The sequence below is a fragment of the Oncorhynchus mykiss genome, chromosome 20 (genome assembly GCF_057628025.1).
Source record: "Oncorhynchus mykiss isolate SJ-2025 chromosome 20, ASM5762802v1, whole genome shotgun sequence".
Lineage (NCBI taxonomy): Eukaryota > Metazoa > Chordata > Actinopteri > Salmoniformes > Salmonidae > Oncorhynchus > Oncorhynchus mykiss.
The window spans coordinates 34,993,449-35,001,350 of NC_143041.1; the positions used below are offsets into that span (position 1 = coordinate 34,993,449).

Here is a 7,902-nt window from a genome sequence, read left to right on the forward strand (position 1 = left end):
ATCTGTAGATGCTCTACAGACTATTTACAGACTACCAGTAACATTTCAACTAACTATCTACTAACCCTAACCCTAGTTCTAACGCTTACCCTAACCCTAACCTTATCCCTTACCCTAACCCTAATCTTAACCCTAACCCTTATTCTAAACCTAGCCTTAACTGTAACCGTAGCAAGCAGTTGCTTATCAACAGATAGTTTGTTAATAGTATGGCCATCTGTAGAGCATCCGGAGTATCCAAATCAAGTGTGACCACTTTTTCAATCCCTCTTCATAATGATTTAGACAGTAGAAGGTGTCATTATTGTAAACACTGTCTGGAGCAGAGGGTAGAGAAGAGGAGTTTTGACGGTAATACACAGTACCAGTAAAAAGTTTGAACACACCTACTCATTCAAGGGTTTTCTTTATTTGGACTATTTTCTACATTGTAGAATAATAGTGAAGAAATCAAAACTATAAAATAGCACATATGAAATCATGTAGTAACCAAAAAAGTGTTGAACAAATCAAAATACTGTATATTTTATATTTGAGATTCTTCCAAGTAGTCACCCTTTGCCTTAATGACAGCTTTGCACACTCTTGGCATTCTCTCAACCAGCTTCACCTGGAGTGTAAGAATGTGCAAATATGTCCTCAAGCCAAATGGTGGCTTGAAGAATCTCAAATATAAATATATTTAGATTTGTTCAACACTTTTTTGGTTACTATATGATTCCATATGTGCTATTTTATAGTTGTGATGTCTTCACTATTATTCTGCAATGTAGAAAATAGTCAAAATAAAGAATGAGTAGGTGTGTCCAAACGTTTGACTGGTACTGTATTTGCAGAGGGCAGAGACTTTCACATGTAATGACAGTGTGATTGTGTTGTTATCTCTGGTGGGGCTAAGCTTGCTGTTTGCAGGTTAAAGGTTTTCAATTTGAATGAGGGCTTTTTTCTTTCTTCCTTCCCTCTCCCAGCCTCCTTAAAGTTTGGCATGTGTGTATGTATGTGTCTGTGTACATGTATGTGTGTATGTGTGTGTGTGTGGCAGTTTCTGCCACTGTAGGGTTAGTCACTCAGCAGAGGGATGCATCTGGTTACTCACAACAGGGCACAGGAGACAGAAGTGTGTGTGTTTGTGTGTGTCACAGCATGTTCAGCAGAGGCTTGTTTCATGTCAAATGCAGGATCACAGCATTACAGCCTTCAGCACCTTCTCCTCTCCCCTTGGAATGGGTGAGTCACACTGGAGATGTGTGTGTGTGTGTGTGTGTGTGTGTGTGTGTGTGTGTGTGTGTGTGTGTGTGTGTGTGTGTGGTGTGGTGTGGTGTGGTGTGGTGTAGTGAGTGAGTGAGTGAGTGAGTGAGTGAGTGAGTGAGTGAGTGAGTGAGTGAGTGAGTGAGTGAGTGAGTGAGTGAGTGTGTGTGTGTGTGTGTGTGTGTGTGTGTGTGTGTGTGTGTGTGTGGTGTAGTGAATGAGTGAGTGAGTGAGTGAGTGAGTGAGTGAGTGAGAGTGTGTGTGTGTGTGTGTGTGTGTGTGTGTGTGGTGTAGTGAGTGAGTGAGTGAGTGAGTGAGTGAGTGAGTGAGTGTGTGTGTGTGTGTGTGTGTGTGTGTGTGTGTGTGTGTGTGTGTGTGTGTGTGTGTGTGTGGTGTAGTGAGTGAGTGAGTGAGTGAGTGAGTGAGTGAGTGAGTGAGTGAGTGAGTGAGTGAGTGTGTGTGTGTGTGTGTGTGTGTGTGTGTGTGTGTGTGTGTGTGTGTGTGTGTGTGTGTGTGTAGTGAGTGAGTGAGTGAGTGAGTGAGTGAGTGAGTGAGTGAGTGAGTGAGTGAGTGAGTGAGTGAGAGTGTGTGTGTGGGGGGGTGTGTGGTTATGTAAAATGCAGCTTTAGAGCTTCACAGCCTACAGCAGATTCTCCTTCCCCTTGGTATGGATGAGTCACATTCTTTTGCGGAAAAGATACAAACCAATGTTCAAATATTTGTGTACAAACAGACATGTGAGAGTGAGGCTGGTTTGGTTGTCACAGAGATAGGTGCGTATCTTCAGGTCTTTGTCTTCCCACGGGTGTTAAAACCAGACCACACAGTCCATGATACAAGAGCTGGATCCTGATGGTCTTTGCCTATCCCTAACCCAAACCCTAGCTCCATGTCCACATGCTGGCTCAACCCTAACCCTAGCGCTAAGTCTAACCCAAACCCTAGCTTCATGTCCACATGCTGGCTAAACCCTAACCCTAGCCTCAACCCTAACTCAAACCCTAGCATCAACCCTAACCCAATACCTAGCATGATGTCCACATGCTGGCTCAACCATAATCCTAGCACTAAGTCTAACCCAAACCCTAGCTCCATGTCCATATGCTGGCTCAACCCTGACCCTAGCCCCAACTCTAACCCAAACCCTAGCTTCATGTCCACACCATGTCTCAACCCAAATTGCTGCATGTCAATGTCTGGTCAGCTAATTCAATGCGGGCTGTACTATAACACTTTTATACATTATTTAACACACCCAAGCCAGAATACTCTCCTGTAAAATGTTCACTATAAAGCTACATATTGGGCCTATGAGTTATAACTAGAACTACCGTTCTACCAGCAGGCACAGCCTGATTTTCCCATGATAAAAAGAAAATAAAGAAAATAAACAGAGGGAGAAAAAGAAGAGAGATCTTAATTTCCTGAGTTATCAGCATCTCTGCTAGCATTTCATGTTGCAGAGGCCTTGCGCACGTGCGCATGCACCCACAAGCACACACTCACACACTCACAAGCACACACTCACACACTCACAAGCACACACTCACACACCCACAAGCACACACTCACACACTCACAAGCACACACTCACACACTCACAAGCACACACACACACACGCACACACTGCTCTATAATCACTTGCCACAGCGAGCTCTCTTGTCACTACTCCAGTCACGTGGCAGACGACCTTGACAGGGATGAAACTCTGACAACAAAAGGTGCAGCCTTGCCTCCCGCCCAGCCACCCAGCCTGCCACCACAGCTAGCACTGGGGGAAGGCTGGAGAGGGAGGGAGGAGGAGGACTGCAGGCTAAAAAAGTCGAAGGTGGAGATAACATGATGGTGGCAGACTGTTGGAAGGGGAGGAAGAGAAAGAGGAGGAGGAAGATGAGGAGGAGGAAGGGAGGAAAAATAAAAGGAGGTGGAAGTGGAGTAGGAGGAGATGGATCAGTAGCTTTTAGGATCAATGATATGTTTAATTAAAAATGTTTTTTTGATTACATAAATAAAATAAAGGTTGGAAAACAATGGCTGGCACATCGTCCAAACAGCAGGATAGTCCTTTGTGGTTGGCACAGGCTGTGGCTGAATAAAATGTCAGTCTCAAATGAGACTTTCATGAAGGACACAGTCACATAATATTTAATTGTGATCCAGTTCCCTGACTAGCTCAACAGTCAGCCCAAGTAACAACCACATCGAGTCAAGTTTGATGTAAGACACAAAGGTGAATAATGAATAAGAAATGTGTTTGTTGTGATACCTCACTGAGGTAGCCTTCACGGTTGTCACCTGCTGATGGTGGGGTCAAAGCAAACCCCCTTTGTCTTATTGAGACAACAAACCCAAACACACCCTCGCCTCAATGTAGGTGCTTCAAAATTAAATTGAGAGAAAGGACTTTGTGTACTGGTTAGTCTCTCTCTCCACCTCCTCTCTATCTCCCCTCACCCGCTCTCTCTCCCCCATCTCTCACCCCATCCCCAACTCCCTCTCTTTCCCCCATCTCTCCCTCCCGCCCTCTCGTCTGAGATCGTACATCTCTGAAAGTAGTGTTATCATCTCTGTTCTAAGGAGATAGTGCTGATCACAGCTCTCAGACTGAGACACAGGCAGGGGAAGGCATTATTATTTATTATTAGATATGGAGTAAGACTGTGTGTGTGTGTGTGTGTGTGTGTGTGTGTGTGTGTGTGTGTGTGTGTGTGTGTGTGTGTGTGTGTGTGTGTGTGTGTGTGTGTGTGTGTGTGTGTGTGTGTGTGTGTGTGTGTGTGTGTGTGTTTGATCTAACATGAGTTCAGGTAGCAGTTCTGTCTAACAAAGCAGAAAAAGCAAAAAGCAAAGCAGAAACTGTGAAAACCATTCTATCACCCATCATCACCAGTTTTTTCAATAGTTTTAATTCAATTGATTATGTAATATATTAGTCTACTCTGATAGATGGTAAATACAGAAGGTCCAACACTCTATGTCACTCTATGTTGTCCCCAGTTAAGTGAACCAATGTTTCATCACACATTTCTCAGTGGACCATCGCCAGCTGATACCTTGCTATTCCATTCCCATAACTTTTCCTAGATGCACTTTACACTTTTAGCACCAACACTGGGGTTATTTTACAGTGTTAATTGACCTCTTTACAGTGTTAATTCAACTCTTCAATCAACACTTGAAATGTTACACTGAAAAATCAACTCCAGTTAACAATTTGCTGTGTGCTATAAAAAGGGACTCCATACATTTCAAGAACCGTTTTCAAGTCTGAAGAACTGTAGATGCCAAGTCAAGAACCCCACACTTAGCTCAAATGTTATTTATCAGGCAAGAGTTCTCCAACGAAGCTTAAGCGCTGAGGAAGAACAATTTAAAATTTCTTAGGGCTGCAATCCCGTTAACGGGATCGATATGACAACAGCCAGTGAAAGTGCAGGGCACCAAATTCAAAACAACAGAAATCCCATAATTAAAATTCATCAAACATAGAAGTATTTCAAACCATTTTAAAGATACACTTCTTGTTAATCCCACCACAGTGTCCGATTTCAAATAGGCTTTACTGCGAAAGCACCACAAACAATTATGTTATGTCAGAACCAAGCCACAGAAAAACACAGCGATTTTCCAGCCAAAGAGAGGAGTCACAAAAATCAGAAATAGAGATACAATGAATCACTAACCTTTGATGATCTTCATCAGATGACACTCATAGGACTTCATGTTACACAATACATGTATGTTTTGTTCGATAAAGTTCATATTTATATCAAAAAATCTCAGTATACATTGGCGCGTTATGTTCAGTAGTTCCGAAACATCCGGTGATTTTGCAGAGAGCCACATCAATTTACAGAAATACTCATAATAAATGTTGATGAAATTACAAGTGTTATACATGGAACTTTAGATACACTTCTCCTTAATGAAATCTGAGTCAGATTTCAAAAAGCTTTACGGAGAAAGCAAACCATGCAAAAATCTGAGTACGGCGCTCAGAGACCAAAAAGATATCCGCCATATTGTGCAGTCAACAGAAGTCAGAAATAACATTATAAATATTCCCTTACATTTGATGATCTTCATCGGAATGCACTTCCAGGAATCCCAGTTCCACAATAAATGTTTGTTTTGTTCGATAATGTCCATCATTTATGTCCAAATAGCTACTTTTGTTAGCGCGTTTTGTAAACAAATCCAAACTCATGAAGCGCATTCACTAGGAGCTGACGAAGTGTCAAAAAGTTCTGTTACAGTCCGTAGAAACATAGCAAATGATGTATAGAATCAATCTTTAGGATGTTTTTAACCTTTCTGATCTCCCCATCCCGGATCCGGGTTCGTGAATACAGACTCAAGCTCATTACCATAACGCAACGTTAACTATTCATGAAAATCGCAAATGAAATGAAATAAATATGCTAGCTCTCAAGCTTAGCCTTTTGTTAACAACACTGTCATCTCAGATTTTCAAAATATGCTTCTCAACCATTGCAAAACATGCATTTGTGTAACAGTATTGATGGCTAACGTAGCATTTAGCATTAGCATTCAGCTGGCAACATTTACACAAAAAAACAGAAAAGCATTCAAAAAAATCATTTACCTTTGAAGAACTTCAGATGTTTTCAATGAGGAGACTCTCAGATAGCAAATGCTCAGTTTTTCCTGAAAGATTATTTGTTTAGGACAAATCGCTCCGTTTTCTGCGTCACGTTTAGCTATGAAAAAACCCCTGTATCCAGGATTGTGTAAATCTATCAGCAAGCTCATTAGCATAACACAACGTTAACTATTTATGAAAATCGCAAATGAAATGAAATAAATATGCCATCTCTCAAGCTTAGCCTTTTGTAAACAACACTGTCATCTCAGATTTTCAAAATATGCTTCTCAACCATAGGAAAACAATCATTTGTGTAAAAGTAGCTAGCTAGAGTTAGCATTTCGCGTTAGCATTTAGCGTTAGCATTAGCGTTAGCATCCAGCACGCAACATTAACAAAAACATAAAAGCCTTCAAATAAAATCATTTACCTTTGAAGAACTTCTGATGTTTTCAATGAGGATACTCTCAGTTAGATAGCAGATGCTCAGTTTTTCCAAAAAGATTATTTGTGTATTAGAAATAGCTCCGTTTTATACATCACATTTGGCTACCAAAAAAAATCCATAAATTCAGTCCTCAAAACGCAAACTTTTTTCCAAATTAACTCCATAATATCGACTGAAAACATGGCAAACGTTGTTTAGAATCAATCCTCAAGGTGTTTTTCACATATCTCTTCATTGATACATCGTTCTTGGACACATGCTTTCTCTCCTGAATCCCAGGAGAAAATGCCCGCACCTGAAGATTACGCACAAATTTAGACAAAGGACACCGGGCGGACCTCTGGAAAATGTAGTCTCTTATGGCCAATCTTCCAATGATATGCCTACAAATACGTCACAATGCTGCTAAGACCTTGGGCGAACGACAGAAAGTGTAGGCTCATTCCTTGCGCAATCACAGCCATATAAGGAGAGAATGGAAAACAGAGCTTCAGAAATTCTGCTAATTCCTGGGTGATGCATCATCTTGGTTTCGCCTGTAGAATGAGTTCTGGGGCACTTACAGACAAAATCTTTGCAGATTCTGAAACTTCAGAGTGTTTTCTTTCCAAAACTGTCAAGAATATGCATAGTCGAGCATCTTTTCGTGACAAAATATCGCGCTTAAAACGGGAACGTTTTTTATCCAAAAATGAAATAGCGCCCCTAGAGCTCTAACTGGTTAACATAAATCTTCAATAATGTTCCAACCGGAGAATTCCTCTGTCTGTAGAATTGCGGTGGAACAGAGCTCGCTCTCACGTGAACGAGCGTCACGAGCTCAAGGCATTCTGGCATTCCCCTCTCTGAAAATGTTACAAAAACACATTTACTTGAAGAACAGTGCAGATACAAAGTTTGATAACAGAATGACGACACAAACAGCACAACACTTTTGAATCTGCACTGTTCTTCAAGTAAATGTGTTTTTGTAACATCAGTGAACAGTAGTCATTGTGCATACAGTTGTATGGTTTGTTTAACTTTGCAATCATTGGTTTTTGTTTGACTTAAATGTAAAAGTGAAAAATCGGAGTCTCAACATCATTCTGTTACCATGGAATTGCCCTTATCATATGCTTTAAAAATTCCTACCTGAATTGGAGTGAATCAGTGAGAGGTTGAGAGGGCATCCTTGCCCGTTGCTGTCTGATTACTTATGAGGGCTGAACCACCAGTCAGTCCACATACAGATCAGAGATGTGGCCTTGCATATCTAACTCAAAATAAATAATTAATTAAATAAAGCAGCGAGCAGTGAGCAACCAAGCAGTGGTCTGCCATGTTTCCCAGATACAAGACACATTATGAATATAACCTTGTCCTGAAAAATGATATGGTTCAGGTCAGGACCACATTCAGGTCGGTGTGCGACCTGGGTGCTGCTAAATAAAGTGTCACCAAATCCCAAACTGTTGATGGAAAATAGGGCTGAGGCTTAGGGGACATGTTACGACGAGGACAGTCCGCAAATAGGGGTTATCCTCTTTCCCATGCCATGAGTTTAGACAAGCCCATTTGCAACTAATTTTACATCAACTTTATTCATAATATATATTTTTC

The 7,902-nt window shown here is 41.2% G+C and overlaps 1 long non-coding RNA gene across 1 annotated transcript in view; it reads right to left on the minus strand.

The window, feature by feature from the left end:
- LOC149974580 (uncharacterized) overlaps nucleotides 1–6,924 on the minus strand; it is a 140,173-nt gene extending 133,249 nt beyond the window's left edge. The window contains exons 1-2 of the long non-coding RNA XR_016489488.1: nucleotides 6,283–6,924; nucleotides 5,853–5,914 (exon numbers count right to left, since the gene is read on the minus strand). This is a non-coding gene — a long non-coding RNA (uncharacterized LOC149974580). The remainder of the gene's footprint in view (nucleotides 1–5,852; nucleotides 5,915–6,282) is intronic.
- Between the last annotated feature and the right edge of the window lie 978 nt (nucleotides 6,925–7,902).